The sequence below is a fragment of the Herpailurus yagouaroundi genome, unplaced genomic scaffold, assembly GCF_014898765.1.
Source record: "Herpailurus yagouaroundi ecotype Mexico unplaced genomic scaffold, PumYag 67375, whole genome shotgun sequence".
NCBI lineage: Eukaryota > Metazoa > Chordata > Mammalia > Carnivora > Felidae > Herpailurus > Herpailurus yagouaroundi.
In genome coordinates, this window is record NW_024420192.1 from 1,735,185 (window position 1) to 1,753,088 (window position 17,904).

Genomic DNA, 17,904 nt, shown 5'->3' on the forward strand with positions numbered 1-17,904 from the left:
ATAATACTGGCAGGTATTTGACTTAGATAGCTGTGATGGCAACTCAACATCATCCAGCTTTAATGGGATGCTTTGAGTCTTGCTACTCACAAAATTACCCTATCTCGTGTTTTTACACTGTACATAATTGAAATAACTATTAAAGTACTTTCAGTGTTGCTGTGTTTCTAAAAAGGAATGGGGTATCTAGAAAATAAGAGGCGTTGGAATTAACAAGCAATGCCATTTATGGTACAAATATTTGTGTTTTTTTTTTTCCTAACCCGAGCATTTTGGGGGAGTAGAGTACACTCCGAATCAGCTTGCTTAATGTACAGATAATCACTTTCTTTATACTTCTTGCATAATAATGTACCTGGCAGTTTGAGATTTAAAAGTGTTGAAAGGGAGAAAGGAAAATGGCAGCAGAATAGGAGGACCCTAGGCATGTCTTGTCCCATGAACACAACTAGATAACTAGTAAATCTTCCTAAATACACCAGAAATAGAATTGAAGACTGACAGAACAACTACACAACTAAAGGGAGAGAAGGGGACACATGGAAGAAGGTAGAAAATGGGAAGACATGGTTCAGGGGAGAAACAGATCATAGTTGCTGCAGAGAAGAGGGAACCATGGTTGCAGAGAAGTGTGAGAGGGAGAAAAGCACACAGGGATATGCACAAAGAGAATGTTTCCCCAAAACCATTGACTTGGAAACGGAGAGGGGCTGAATTTCATGAGTTCTTGCAAACAGCAGAGCTTAAACCTTCGTGGTTTAAAGATCAGCAGCTTGGCCTAGGCAAAGCCCGGAGGGTACTGTGTTGCTTTTGGAGAGAAGGCAGGCAAACAACCCAGGGGTAGATACTATGGAAACAATGATCTGAAGAATGGGGCATACAGGGGTAATATTATTCAATCTTCTAAGAGCACATCTCTGAGAGGCAGCATTCACAGAGATGCCTGTCCAGGAACAAAGGAGCTGGCTGGCACCATTTATCTCCCCCACCCCTCAGCATAAGTACAGAGCCACCTGCAGGAAACAGAGCAGTGCTGTCATTGGCTGCCAACTTGCTTACACCAAGCCCCATACCCCTGCACACTGGTGGGACTGCACTTCTCAGTCACGTTTGCCTCAATCCCAGCACAGCTGACCCCTCCCCCAGAAGACCACCACAAACCCCAACCCAGAATATATCTCCAGACCAGAGTTCTGCAGGGCCTCAGTTTTGGTGGAAGTGGTGTCAGGTCTCATTTCACAAGCAGACCAGAGCACATCTAGTTAAAACTCACCTCATTTAGGACAGGGACCAAATATTGCCCACTGCAGGCAAGGAGAGCCTCCACAGACGACTGGCCTGAAGGATAGAGCAGCCAAAACACAACAGTAGAGTGCATGAAGCACACACCAGAGACACTTCCTGAGCATCAGGCTCTGGGCACTACATGACCTCCTCATCATAAAGCCATTATATTCAGGACAAGGAGAAATAACTGGCTTTTCTACACACACATATAGGCAGAGACTGAGACAAAATAGAAGGACAGGGGAATCTATCATAAATGAAAGAAGAAGATAAGGCCACAGCCAGAGATCTAAGTGAAACAGATATAGGTAACATGCCTGCTGGAGAATTTAAAGCAATGATCATAAGAATACTCACTGGGCTTGAGAAAAGGATGAAGACATTAGGGAATCCATTACCACAGAGATAAAAGAATTAAAAAACAATCAGAAATGAAGAATGCAATAAATAAGATCGGAAACAGGCTTAATGCAATGGAGAGTGGCCTACAAGAAGCAGAGGGTTACTCAGTGACCTAGAAGAGAAAATAATGGAAAATAATGAAGCTGAACAAAAGGAAAAAGACTTATGCACCATAAGAATAGACTTAGAGAACTGAGTGACTCCATCAAATGTAAAAATACTGATATCATAGGAGTCCGAGAAGAAGGAGAGAAAAGAAGGCAGAAAATTTATTTTTAATAATTGCTGAAAATTTCCCCCATTTGGGGAAGGAAACAGACATTGAGATATAGGAGGCACAGAGAACACCCATACAAATCAACAATAACAAGTCAACACCATGACATATCATAATAAATTTTGCAAAATACAGTGATAAAAAAAAATCTTAAAAGCAACAAAGTCCTTAACTTACCAGAGAAAACCCATAAGGCTAACTGGAGATTTCTCAACAGAAACTTTGCAAGTCAAAAGGGACTGTCATAATACATTCGGAATGCTGAATGGGAGAAATCTGCTGCCAAGAATACTCTATTCAGCAAGGCTATCATTCAGAATAGAAGGAGAAAAAAAGAGTGTCCCAGAAAAACAAACACTAAAGGAGTTCATGACCACTAAACCATACCTGCAAGAAATATTAAAGGGGTTCTATGAGTGGAAAGAAAAGACCAAAAGTGACAAAGACAAGAAAGGATCAGAGATACTCTCTAGACACAATGATAAAACAAGTAATAAACTGCACTAAATACATATATATCAAAAATTACTATGAATGTAAATGGACTAAACACTCCAATCAAAGGACATAGGTTGTCAGAATGGATAAAATACAAGACCTATCTATATGCTGCCTACAAGAAACTCATTTTAGACCTAAAGACACCTGCAGATGGAAAGTGAGAAGATGGAGAAAAATTTATCACACAAATTGCTGTCAAAAAAAAAGCTGGAGGGGTGCCTGGGTGGCTCAGTTGGTTGAGTGTCCAACTTTGGCTCTGGTCATGATCTCATGACTTGTGCGTTCAAGCCCCACATTGGGCTCTGGCCTGACAGCTCAGAGCCTGGAGTCTGCTTCACTTTCTGTGTCTCCCTCTCTATGCCCCTCCCCTGCTTGTGCTCTATCTCTCTCTCAAAAATAAACATTAAAAAAAAGAAAGCTGGAGAAGAAATACTTATATGAGACAAACTAGACATTAAAACAAAGACTGTAACAAGAAATGAAGAAGGGCACTATATAATCATAAACAGGACAATCCAACAAGATGATCCAAAAATTGTAAGTATTTATGCACCCAACATGAAAACACCCAAATATATAAAACGGTTAATAAAAAACATAAAGGAACTAATTCATAATAATACAATACGAGTAGAGGACTTTAACACCCAACTTACATTAATGGACAGAACATCTGTACAGAAAATAAACCAGGAAACAATGGCTTTGAATGACACACTGGACCTGATGGACTTAACAGATATATTCAGAACGTTCCATCCTGAAACAACAGCATACACATTCTTTTCTTTTTTTTTCAATATATGAAATTTATTGTCAAAATGGTTTCCATAAAACACCCAGTGCTCATCCCAAAAGGTGCCCTCCCCAATACCCATCACCCATACACATTCTTTTCAAGCACACATAGGAAATTCTCCAGACTAGATCACATACTAGGTCATAAAGCAGGCCTCAACAAATACAAAAATATTGAAGTCATACCATGCAACTTCATGTAACTTTATTGACCACAATGCTATGAAAGTAGAAGTCAACCATAAGAAAGGATCAGGAAAGACCACAAATACATGTAGGTTAAACAGCATGCTACTTAGCAATTAATGGGTAAACCAGGAAATCAAAGCAGAAATTAAAAAATACATGGAAACAAAAGAAAATAAAACACCATGGCCCAAAACCTTTGTGACTGCAAAAGCAGGTATAAGAGGGAAGTATGCCTACCTCAAGAAGCAAGAAAAATCTCACATCAAAACCTAACCATACACCTAAAGGAGCTAGAAAAAGAACAACAAAAGAAGGCTAAAGGCAGCAAGAGGAAGGAAATAATAAAGATTAGAGCAGAAATAAATCATATAGCAACTAAGAAAACAATAGAATAGGTCGATAATACCAGGAGCTGGTTCTTTGAAAAAGTCAATAAAATTGATAAACACCTGGCCAGACTTATCAAAAAGAAAAAAAGAGGGGCGCCTGGGTGGTGCAGTCGGTTAAGCGTCCGACTTCAGCCAGGTCACGATCTCGCGGTCCGTGGGTTCGAGCCCCACGTCAGGCTCTGGGCTGATGGCTCAGAGCCTGGATCCTGTTTCCGATTCTGTGTCTCCCTCTCTCTCTGCCCCTCCCCCGTTCATGCTCTGTCTCTCTCTGTCCCAAAAATAAATGAAAAAAAAAAAAAAGAAAAAAAGACCCAAATAAATAAAATCACAAATGAGAGAGGATGAAGACAACTAATATTACAGAAATCCAAATAATTACAACAGGAAATTATGAAAAACTTTAGGTCAACAATTTGCACTACCTGGAAGAAATAGATAAATTTATAGAAACATACAAACTACCAAAATGTAAATAGGAAGAAATAGAAAACTTGAACAGACCAATAAACAGCAAAGAACTTGAATCAGTAACAAAAAGCAAACAAAAACAAACCAAAAAAACCCACAAAAAAAGCAAAAAAAAAAAAAAAAACTGGAAACAAACCAAAGTGGAGGACCAGATGGCTTCATACGCAAATTTTACCAAATATTTAAAGAAGAGTTAATACCTATTCTTCTCAAACTGTTTTAAAAAATAGAATAGGAAGGAAAACTTCCAAATTCATTCTATAAGGCCCACATTATCCTGATATCAAAACCAGATTGAGACACCACCAAAAAAAAAAAAAAAAAAGAACTACATGCCAGTATCCCTGATGAATACAGACGCAAAAATTCTCAATTAAATACTAACAAACCAAATCCAACAACATTTTAAAAAATTATTCACCATGGTCAAGTGGGATTTGTTCCTGGGATGCAAGGGTGGTTCAATATTCTCAAATCAATCAACGTGATACACCACATTAACAAAATAAAGGATAAGAACCATATGATCATTGAATAGATGCAGAAAATGCATTTGACAAAATACAACATCCATTCATGATAAAAACCCTCCACAAAATAGATTTAGAGGGAACATACCTCAATATGATTAAGGCCATATACAAATACCCCACATCCAACATCAAACTCAATGGGAAAAAACTGAGAACTTTATGTATATGGTTAGGAACAAGACAGGGATGTCCACTCTCACCATTAGTTTTTAATATAGTACTGTAAGTCATCACCACAGCAATCAGACAACGAAAAGGAATACTATGCATCTAAATAGGGAAGGAAGAAGTAAAATTTTCACTATTTGCAGATGACATGATACTATATATAGAAAACCTGAAAGACTCCTCAAAAAAAAAAAAAATAAACTGCTCGGATTGATACGCGAATTTAGCAAAGTCACAGGATGCAAAATCAACATACTGAAATATGTTGCTTTTCTATACACCAATAATAAAAGAGAAATCAAGGAATCAATCCCATTTACAGTTGAGCCCCAAACTATATGATACCTAGGAATAAACGTAACCAAAGAGGTGAAAGATGTGTACTCTGAAGACTATAAAACACTGATGAAAGAAATTGAAGATGACACAAAAAAATGGAAAAACATTCCATACTCATGGATTGGAAGAAAAATATTGTCAAAATGTTGATATTGCCCAAAGTAAACTACACATTTAATAAAATTCCTATCAAAATTCCACCAACAAATTTCACAGCAAACAATCCTAAAATTTTTATGGAACTGCAAAGATCCCAAATAGCCAAAGCAACCTTGAAAACAAAAAGCAAACCTGGAGGCATAATAATTCCAGGCTTGAAGTTATATTGCAAAGGTGACCCAAAAACAAAACAAAACAAAACAAAAACAAAAACAAAACAAAACACTCCCACAAAGCTGTAGTGATCCAAACAGTATGGTACTGTCACAAAAATAGGCATATATACCAATGGAACAGAATAGAAATCCCAGAAATGAACCCCCAACTGTATGGTTAATTAATCTCTGAGAAAGCAGGAAAGAATATTTAATGGGAAAAGAGTGTCTTCAACAAAGGGTGTTGGGAAAACTGGACTGCAACATGGAAAAGAATGAAACTGGATCACTTTCTTACACCAAACACAAAAATAAATTCAAAATGGATGAAGGACCTAAATTTGAAACCTGACACCATAAAAATTCTATAAGAGAACACAGGTAGTAATGCTTTTGATATTGGCTGTAGCAACTTCTTTCTGGATATGTCTCTTGAGGCAAGAGAAACAAAAGTAAAAATAAACTATTAGGACTTCATCAAAAAAAAAAAACACACTTCTGCACAGTGAAGGAAACAGTCAACAAAACTAAAAGGCAACCTATGGAATGAGAAGATATTTGCAAATGACATATCTGATAAAAGGTTAGTACCCAAAATATATAAATAACTTATAAAACTCAACATCCAAAAAACAAATAATCCAATTAAGAAGTGGGCAGAAGACATGAATAGATATTTTTCCGAGGAAGACATCCACATGGCCAACAGGTACATGAAAAGATGGTCAATATCACTGATCATCAGAGAAATGCAAATCAAAACTACAATAAAATACCACCTCACACCTGTCAGAATGGCTAAAATCAACAATACAAGAAAGGGAGTGTTGGTGAAGCTGTGGAGAAAGGGGAACCCTCTTGCACTATTGGTGGGAATGCAAACTGGTGTAGCCACTCTGGAAAGCAGTATGGAGGTTCCTCAAAAATTTAAAAATAGAACGACTCTGTGATCCAGAAGTGCACTCCTAGGTATTTACCCAGTGAATATAAAAACAGGAATTCAAAGGGATACATGAACTCCGAAGTTTATAGTATCATTATATACAATAGCTAAATTATGGAAATAGCCCAAGTATCCATCAATAGATGGATGGAGGAAGATGATGTGGGGTGTGTATATCTATCTCTTTATATAGATATCTATCCATATATACACATATTCTTATATGTATGTGTGTGTGTGTGTATGTATGTATGTATCTATCTACAAATATTAGGCATAAAAAAGAATGAAATCTTGCCATTTGCAATGACATGGATTGAGCTAAAGAGTATGATGGTAAGCAAAATAAGTTTGTCAGAGAAAGAAAAATACCGTATGATTTCACTCATATGAGGAACTTAAGAAACCAAAGAAATGAGCAAAGGAAGAGAGAGAGAGAGAGAGAGAGAGAGAGAGAGAGAGAGGCAAACCAAGAAAGAAACGCTTAAGTATAGAGAAGAAACTGATGGTTACCAAAATGGAGGTTGGTGGGAAATGGGTTAAATAAGTGGGGGTGGGATGGGTTAAATATTGTTAACAGCACAGGGTGTTGTATGGAACTGTTGAATCACTATATTGTACACCTGAAACTAACATTACCCTGTATGTTAACTGGAATTTAATTAAAAACTTAAAATACATACATATATACATCCATCCATCCATCCATACATACATACAAAGTTGGTAGTGGTTGTCCCTTATAGTTTTGATTAGTGTATTCTCCTTTACGAAATCAATGTGCCATTCAGAGTACTTGCATAAATGTGAGGTATGGATCACAGAGTGTAGATGCCCACCAAGATGGGCTACCTTTGCCACAACAGGTTGGAAAACTCTCATGTTCCTACGCTAACCAGACATTCCAGAGCCAAGATTGCTTCGTTCCATGAAAAGTAGAAAAGTAAAAGTGGCTTTGAGAATGTCTGTCTTTGGAATCATGGCTCCATAGTGAGCACAACATTCTGTCTTATCTGGAATCTCAGGCTTAGGGTGTTCTTGCCCTTAAGTCTGAACAGAAAGAATCTGTATTGACCTAAATCTTCAGTGAAGGATATATAGAAAATAATTCATGTTTATCAGATAGCTCTAAGAGAAAAAGAGGCAGTAAGGGCTTAAACATACATCTCATCTCACCTATACATTTCTACTAAGAAGGTGACTGATAAAGTGTGAAATGCAATTCTGGGGATACAATGCACTATTTGCCTTGCTGCTCCTTGCTGATGGTTGGGTGTCTCAGAATTTTGTAGGTATGGTTTGGTGGTGCACATTTTTAAGAAATTGGCTTTTAGTATTCTGCTATATGGGTTTGCTTTTGCTTTTTTACCACTATAATACACACAATTATTTGGCACCAACAGTTCCTCCCAGCAATTATTTGATCAGGTTTGCAGACATTGAAGCCTGAGCTGGAAAACTGGATTATCAACTTCATGTTATTACTCCTGGAGGAGATCAAGTTAAGGTGGCAAAGGTAGAGTCATCATGAGGACTAAATTGAAAAATATGCATATACTTCAAAAAATCATGCTATACATAATAGAAAAGAAATGAAGAATTTAGGAAGTCGATTTTTCTTCTACCAACTGCGCCTATACTGCTTTCCCCACTCCCTTCTGCTCTTGCCACCTGTGTTGTAGTGATTTCATCATTTATTCAATAGATGTTTACTTAAACAAAGAATGATGTAATTTTAGTCTTAGTGCTCAGCATTCATTCTTTCCCTTTCTTATTCTAGATCTCCTCTTTTCCTTTAAAATCCTACATTCCCACATAAACCCTGCATACCATGGGAAGTGACCATAACAGTATGTGTACGCTTCTTTCTAGTCATTAGTTCCCAGAGTTTGCGAAGTGTAGGGAAATGGACACAATGTGGAATCTGGAAGAACTTTGAGTTGCAACCTCTTCATGGCCTTACATAAGTCACTTTACCTCCTCAGCCTCAGCTTTTTCATCTGTAAAATAGGGCAATATTTTTCATTCACCGTATTTTTGTGATTCTCCTACCCAAATTATGAGTATCCTCCAAGGCTCTGTCCTTTAAATTATCATTTTCTTTCTCCATTCATTTCCTTGTCCTCATCATATATGCATCTCAACATTACTTAGGTGATTCCAGATTTCACATTTATTTCCTTTCCTTAGCTTTACTTTCTTTCCCCCTTGATGATCTCCTACACCTCTCATAGGTTTAGCTGCCATCTCTATATGAATGATGCCCAGATCTCTCCAGTCACTGGGACTATTTCCAGTTATTAAAATGTCTCTTGCCTTTGATCTTTCCTCTTCATTTCTAGTGTTAGCGTCACTCATGAAACCATTGTGACACATGCCCAACTATCACTCTTTCTGCTTTTTGTCTCTCCGAATTTCAATTCATCCTGCATACTAGTAACTAATTAATCTTTATAAAATTTGTCTTTAATTATATCAATATCACTTAATACCATAAAATTAATAGTGATTTCTTTTTTTTTTAATTTTTCCTGTAGGGTAGGGGAGAGGGGAAAGTGGGTGATGGGCATTGAGGAGGGCACCTGTTGGGATGAGCACTGGGGGTTGTATGGAAACCAATTTGGTAATAAATTATATTTAATATAAAAAGAAATAAATTTTTGATGTTTTTATTTATTTTTGAGAGAGACAGAGACAGAGTGCAAGCAGGGGAGGGGAAGAGAAAGGGAGACACAGAATCCGAAACAGGCTCTAGGTTCTGAGCTGTCAGCACAGAGTCTGACGCAGGGCTTGAACTCACAAACTCTGAGATCATGACCCGAGCTGAAGTCAGACACTTAACCAACTGAGCCACCCAGGCACCCCATAGTGATGTCTTACTGTATCAAGTCTACAATGCCCTTTATCATCTGGCCATATCTTACCTCTCTAAGATTACCTCCCACAACCCACAATGTCCACCTTATACTTAGGATTGTATGGCTTTCTCCATGTTTTTACCACATTCATGTTATACTTCTTACCTGGAATGCTGTTTCCTTTTTTCTAGCATCTATCTAGATGTTACCCATCCAAATAACATCTAGCTTAAGTTCTGCCTCTTCCTCAAAACCTTTACCACTATAGCCCATTTGCTTTCCCCTTTATGGATATTCTCAGTGTTTAAGCATCACCAACAATCATACACTTGCCATGTGTACCACATAGTACTTAGCAAGGGGCTAAGCCTACATTAGGTATACAATTGCTATCATCACTTTTATGGCAATGTGCATATTATAAGTATTGTGTTAGACTTATGTCCTTTTCCTATCCTTCCTTACAAGTGCAAATTCCTTGGGGGCAGAGGTCACTTTTATATATCTTTGTATCCTTCCACAGTACCTTGTTTGAGGTGTACCTTCAAGAAATGCTTTCTGAATTGAACTGATTGATTGGAGAACTTCAATATTTCAGGGAAATATACCAATTTAGAGCTCAAGGTTGGACTTTGCAAGTAAATTAGTAAGATGAACATCCATGATATTACTGCATGAGTTAAGTTTTTCAGGACCTGTGGGTATGGTCACTCCCTTCTTATCTAGAAGGGTGAGGAACAAATCGTTGGGAAATGCTTGCCTATCTATAGGGTAGCCCCTCCCTAACCTAGTGTGTTATGTTTGATACTTTCAGGGATGAGACTTAGAATTTTACTCTCAAGTAAAGGCAAATGATGAGTGTGATAATAGTTTGTTTATAGGCTGGTGGTCAAAATGGTAGATGTATGTGATAAGAGGTAGCAACTGGGTGTACTTAGAGGGAATACTTGATTAAAGAAATTTTGCCCAGAATATGGAAATCATATTTATAATGTGAGCTTACAGTAGCTGCATGGATATATTTCTTCCAAAAAAGAAAAAAGAGCCATTTGGTTAAAGATATCTTGTTGTGGTTATTCAGTTTGACTTCTGACTCCTCAGTACGAGAAAGGATTATAGAACATCACACCTTAGAGCTGAGGAGAGCTTGGGGATCTTGCAATTGAAAGTGAGGTCCAGAGGAGAGAATGGACTTTCCAAAACTCATGCATTGAATCCAGTGGCAAAGCTGGGAGATGATTCTCATGCCACAGCTTTACCCTTGTTTTTTCATCATTCTCTTTCTGATAATTTCTGAGATAATTTTTTTAAATGGACCTTAAAAAGGTTTATAAACTTAAAAGTAAATAGCAAAGGAGAGACGCTGGGTGGTACAGTGGTTAAGGGTTTGGACTTTGGAGCCAGATTCTGTCATTTATTACCTATGTGACTTTGGGTTTCTCTATACTTCTCTTGAGTTTACTCATCTATAAAATGGGGTTATTTAATATTTACAACTCATAAAATGACTATGGCTCTTATATGTGACAATGCCTATAAATAACTTTGCATCAAATAGCCATTAAACAAATGATAGTTGTACCCTTAGAACCGAACAATCATCTATATGCAACCTTCTTTTGCTAGGGCTTCAGAGAATAATGAAATAAATGTTACAAGGTCTCTGAAATCATAGAATTCCTATCCAGTCCTTTACCACCCAAAATCTTTGAAGGTAACTATCTTCATTGCATAGCTTGTGGTCTCATGCACTACTTGTGACTTACCTGTACCTTCTGCCTCTTCATTCCTTGCCACCAATCCAAATTATATCTAATCTTCAAGGCCCAAATTCCACTTCCTCTGTAAAGACTTTTCTGACCAGTCTAGCCTGCAGGAATCACTCTTTGAATTGCTATAGAACTTTATCGTTGTACCCATTTGGTCAACATTATATCCTGTATTGTGTTTTGTTAAGCAGTTTTTCAGGTATGGGTCTTATCTGTTAAAATACATTTAACAAATGTTAGTTACTCCCTCTACCCTGTTCTTTACCTAAATATTCTTGGTCAACCAACCAGACATTCTTCCCTAGAATGGTACTAAATCCTGTATGTAGAAATGATAGAAAATAGCCTTTCATAAGTATAACTCATTGGAAGATCAAGTTGGTAAAATGTTAGTATAGGACTATGTATTTTCAATTCCTATATAGAAAGCTGGTAAAGAATTCACTGAAACTATGGACCCTTCCACAGTTGGCCCTTCCTATTGACACACTGCATGGGAATAAATAAAGCAATTGGGTACCCTGAAGGGGTATATTCTTTGAGGTAGAAAGCATGAATTTAACTTAGGGCCTTGCCTAAGTACTATGGTAGTATCTTAAAGTTCCTCATGCATGATCACAAATGTCTGGTTAGGCCCAAAGAACTATGTGATAAAGTAATTTTTTTTCTTTAAGCAAGATTCAATGGCTGTCTCAAACTGGCAGGTGATTGCACAGAATGTCACCCATAGATACCTCTAAACAACACAGTTCTTAATGTGAAAGGCCTCTTGGATGAGAATCAGAGCTCCTATATTCAGGATGTACTTGGAAAATTTGAATTCTGATGAAAAAGAAGGGCTCTTACCAATTCTCTCAGAAGGTCTAGAAATTAGAGCAATCTCTGACATAGGATGGAAGTATGCTTTGATAGGAATATCAGTTTATCATCTTCCTAAAACAACATTTTCCTTACATCATGCCTCTGCACAAAAACCATCACTTGTTCCCCATCACCCATACAATAAATATCTTAGTCTTGTATCTAAGGTCCTACCCAATCTGGCACCAATTTACTTGTTGACTAATCTCACAATCATCTTCTATATGCAACCCTATTTTGCAAGGTTTGCAGAGAATAGAGAAATCAAGGTAACTAGGTCTCTGACTTTAAAGAGTTTCCATCCATTCCTCCACCATTCAAACTCTTTGCTGGAGGTAGGCTACTTTTTTTTAAGTCCCCCTCACTTAGCTTGGGGTCTCATGTATTATAACCTATGACTTTCCATGCACTTTCTGTCTCTTTATTCCTTGTCACCAATTCAAATCCTATATAATCTTTAAGTCCCAAATCCTACCTTCTCTGTAATGCCTTTTGACTAGGCATAGGAATAATTATCTCCTTTGAATTCCTGTAGCATAAACTTCAAGATTCTACTTATTTGGTCAACAACATGCCTTATATTGTGCCTTGTAGGCAACTTTTCATATATGTGTCTTATCTCCCCAAATAAATGCAAAATACTTGAGTTTACAGACAATAATGCACAATGCATCTTATGATTCCAGTGTCATAACATTAATGTGTTCTCAGCAAATACTAGCTTATTTATTCTGTTTTTTCCCCTAATGGATTATTTGTTATGGAAGCAGAAACTACAAGATTGAAAATAAATCAGAAAACTCTTCTACTTGAGCAGTTACTAATTGTTTCATACAAAAAAAAGTTTTATCCAAACAAAACAGTATGAAATTGGGCTCTATATAAAACACACAATATGCTAGAGTTTAATTTAATATTTTTTTCTGGATAAGTACCCAGCATTTGATAAGGCAACTAATTTTTCAAGCTCTGGATATCATGAACACCAGAAGATTGAATTAGCAAATTAAAGCAAAATTTTCTTTCTGTATTACAGAGATTTTTTCTTGATATCCTTCCTGAGATATACTGTATTGAAATTATTAAAATAGGGAGTTGGGGGGGGCGCCTGGGTGGCTCACTTGGTTGACTGACTGACTCTCGATTTCAGCTCAGGTCATTATCTGGCAGTTTGTGAGTTTAAGCCCCATGTCAGGCTCTGCACTGACAGTGTGGAGCCTGCTTGGGATTCTCTGTCTCTCTGTCCCTCCCCCACTCACGCTTTCTCTCTCTCTCTCTCTCTCTCTCTCTGTCGCTCCCTCTTAAAATAAATAAACATTAAAAAATGAAAATAAAATAAGGAGTTGGGTAGAAGATGGCAGTGGAGTAGGTGGACCCTAGGCTTGTCTTGTCCCTCAAACACAGCTAGATAACTATCAAATCATTCTAAATACTCCAGAAATCAACCTGAAGACTGACAGAGCAAACTTCACAACTAAAGGTAGAGAAGAAGCCACATCGAAGAAGGATGGAGATGTGGAGACATGGTTCAGGGGAGAAATGGATCTCAGGTGTTCCAGAGGGGAGGGATATGTGGTTGCAGAGAAGATCAAGAGAGAGTAGAGCACACAGGAAAACACACAAGGAGAATATTTCCTCAAAATCATTGGCTGGGAAAACAAGAGGGACTGATTTTCATAAGTTATTGTAACTTGTGGGGTTTAAAGCCTAGAGTTTTAAAGGTCAGTGGGTTTGGGTGGGATAGAGCCCAGAGGGAACTGTACTGCTCTTGGAGAGAATGCAGGCAAAAACCCAGAGGCAGAGAGCATGGAAACAGTGATCTGAAAAACACCTGGGACACACATGGGGGAGAATATTCACTGTTCTTAGAGCTTTCCTAACAGGCAGCATTCACAGAGATGCCTCTCAAGGGACAAGGGAGCTACATGGCCTGATTTCCCTCCCTGGCCCCTCAGCATAAACACAGAACCACCTGTGGGAAACGCACAGCACTGACAGCGGCTGCCTAACTTGCTTACAGCAAGTCCCACATCCCTGTGTTCTGGCAAGGCTGCCCTTCTCAGTCAAGCTTGCCTCAGTCCCAGCATGGTGGGCCCCTTTCCCAGAACACCAGCAGAAACCCCTGCCCACACCATGTCTCCCAACAGAGAATTCTGAAGTTCTAGAGGAAGTAGTATTAGGTCTCATTTAGCATGCAGGTCAGAGTACATATACTTAAACTTTGCAACATTCTACTCAAGGACCAAACACTACTGACCATAGGCAAAGACAGTCTCGGCAGACAATTGGCCTATAGGATAAAGCAGCCAAAACACAACAGCAGAGTGCAGACAGCACACACCAAAGATGCTTCCTGAATCACCAGGTCCCAAACACTATGTGAATTCCTCATAAAGCCATTACTCTCAGTTTTTCTAACACAGAAAAAGGCGGAGACTTAGACAAAATGCCAAGATGGAGGAATTCACCCCAAATGAAAGAAGAAGGCCATGGCCAGAGATGTAAGCAAAACAGATAAAAGTAACACGCCTTATGGAGAACCTAAAGCAATGATCATAAGGATACTCACTGGACTTGAGAAAAGAATGGAAGACATCAGGAAGATCCTTGATAGGAAGACATCAGGAAGATTCTCAGAGATAAAAGAGTTAAAAAAGAATCAATCAGAAATGCAGAATGTAATAAATTAGATTGGAAGCAGACTTGATGCAGTCAACAGCAGGTTGCAAGAAGCAAAAGAATGAATAGTGATACAGAAAATAAAACACTGGAAACTGATGAAGGTGAACAAAAGAAAGAAGACTTATGCAACATGAGAATAGACTTAGGGAATTCACTGACTCTATCACATATGAAAATATTCATATAGGAATCCCAGAGGAAGAGAGAGTAAAGAGGACAGAAAATTTATTTGAGGAAATTATAGCTGAAAACTTCCCTAATCTGGGGGAAGGAAACAGGCATCGACATCCAAGAGTCACAGAAAATTCCCAACAAAATCAACAAAAGCAGGCCAACACCAAGACATATCATAATTAAATTTGCAAAATATAGTGATAAAGAAAAATCTTAAAAGCAGCAAGAAAAAAAAAGTCCTTAACTTTTAAGGGAAGAATGTTAAAGTTAGCTGGAAAGTTCTCATAAATAACTTGGAAAGCCAGAAGGGAGTGGCATGATATATTCAAAGTACTGAATGCAAAAAATATCCAGTAAGCCCATCATTCAGAATAGAAGATAAAGAGTGTCTCAGACAAACAAAAGCTAAAGGAGTTTATAACCACTAAACCAGCCCTGCAGGAAATAATAAAAGGGACTATTTGAGGGGAAAGGAAAGACCAAAAGTGACAAAGAAAAGAACAGAAAACATGTCCAGAAATAACGAAAAAAAAAAAAACAGGTAATAAAATGGCACTAAATACATATCTAGCAATAATTAAATGTAAATGGACTAAGTGCTCCAATCAAAAGACATAGGGTGTCAGAATGGATAAAAAAAATAAGACCTATCTATATGCTGCCTACAAGAGACTCATTTTAGACCTAAAGACACATGCAGATTTAAACTGAGGGGATAGAGAAACATTTATCACACAAAGTGACGTCAAAAGAAAGCCAGAGTAGCAATACTTATATTAGACAAGCTGATATAAGACTTTAAACCAAAGTTATATCAGATTTTAAAACCAAAGACTGTATCAAGAGATGAAGAAGGGCAGTGTATCATAATAAAGGGGACAACCCAATAAGAATATGTAATAATTGTAAATATTTATGGACCCAAAATGAGAGCACTCAAATGTATAAAGTAGTTAGTAACAAACATAAAAGAATGAATTAATAGTACAAGAATAGAAGGGGACTATAACACCCCACTTACATCAATGGACAGATCATCTATACAGAAAATAAAACAGGAAACAATGGCTTTGAATGACACATTGGACCCAATGGACTTAACAGATATATTCAGATATATATCCTAAAAGAGCAGCATACACAATTCTTTCAATTCCATTTACACTTGCATCATAAAGAATAAAATACCTAGAAATAAATTTAACCAAGAAGGTGAAAGGTCTGTACACTGAAAACTATCACACACTAATAAAAGAAATTGAAGGCAGAAAAGTATGGAAAGATATTCCACGCTTATGGATTAGAAAAACTAATATTGTTAAAATGTCCAGATTACCCAAAGCAATCTACAGATTCAATGCAACCCCTATCAAAATTACAACTGCATTTTTCACAGAAATAGAAAAAAAATTAAATTTGTATGAAATTACAAAAGATCTTGAATAGCCAAGGTAATCTTGAGAAAGAACAAAGGTGGAGGTATCATGCTCCCTGTTTTCAAACTGTACTAGAAAGCTATAGTAACCAAAACAGTATGGCATTGGCATAAAAACAGATACACAGATCAGTGGAAGAAAATTGAGAGCTCAGACCTAGACACATATGGACAATTAATTTATGACAAAGGAACCAAGAACATAAAATGGAGAGAGAATAGTCTCTTCAGTAAGTGGTGTTGGGAAAACTAGACAGCCACACACAAAGAAATGAAATTAGACCAATACATTTCTCCATACACAAAAATTAATTCAAAATGGATTTAAGATTTGAACATAAGACCTGAAAACATTAAATTCCTAGGAGAATACATAGGTGGCAAAGTCTTTGACATCAGTCTTATTGATGTGTTTGGGGATTGATGACAAAGGCAAGGGAAACAAAATCAAAAATAATCAAATGGGACTACATCAAACAAAAAAGCTTCTGCACAGCTAAAGAATCATCATCAAAACAAAAAGGCAATCTACTGAATGGGAGAAGAGATTTGTAAATCATATACCCAAAAAGGGGTTAAAATTAAAATACATAAAGAACTCATACAACTCAACTGATCAAAAATGGACAAAGAATCTGAATAAACACTTTTCCAAAGAAGACATACAGGTGGACAACAGGCGCATATAAAGATGTTCAACATCACAAATTATTAGGGAAATACCAATCAAAACCACAATGACACATCCATCACCTCATACTTCTTAGAATGGGAATTATCAAAAAGATAAAAAATATCAAGTGCTGGAGAGGATGTGGAGAAAAGGGAACTCTTGTACAGTATTGGTGGGAATATAAATTGGTATAGCCACTGTGGAAATCAGTATGGAGATTACTCAAAAAATTAAGAATATTTCTATCATATGATCTAGCTACTCCATTTCTGGGTATTTATCTGAGGAATATAAAAAGAGTAATTCAAAAATATATATGCGCCCCTATGTTCACTGTAGCATTATTTTCAATAGATAAGATGTGGATGAGGTGCCTGGCTGGCTCAGTCAGTAATGCATGCAAATCTTGATCTTGGGGTGATAAGTTCAAGTCCCATGTTGTGTATAGAGATTACTTAAAAAACAAAACAAAAATATGGAAACTACCTAAGTGTCCAATGATGGATGAATGGATAAAGAGAATGTGGTACACACACACACACACACACACACACACACACACACACTCACACACTGAAATAGTATTCATCCATAAATAAGAATGAAATTTCACCATTTGTGACAACGTGGATGAACCTTAAGGGTGTTATGCTAAGTAAATTAAGTCATACAGAGAAAGGGACATACCATATGATTTCACTCATATGTGGAATCTAAAACAAAACAAAACAAAACAAAACAAATAAAACAACACAAAAACAAAGTCATAAATACAGAGAACAGATTGATGGTTACCAGATGGAAAGGGGGTTGGAGGGTGAGTGAAATAGGTGAAGGGGGTAAA

At 37.2% G+C, this 17,904-nt stretch overlaps 1 protein-coding gene across 1 annotated transcript in view; it reads right to left on the reverse strand.

Annotated features, from left to right (window-relative positions):
* ZDHHC15 (zDHHC palmitoyltransferase 15) overlaps positions 1-17,904 on the reverse strand; it is an 88,390-nt gene that overhangs the window by 13,395 nt on the left and 57,091 nt on the right. The window lies entirely within an intron of this gene.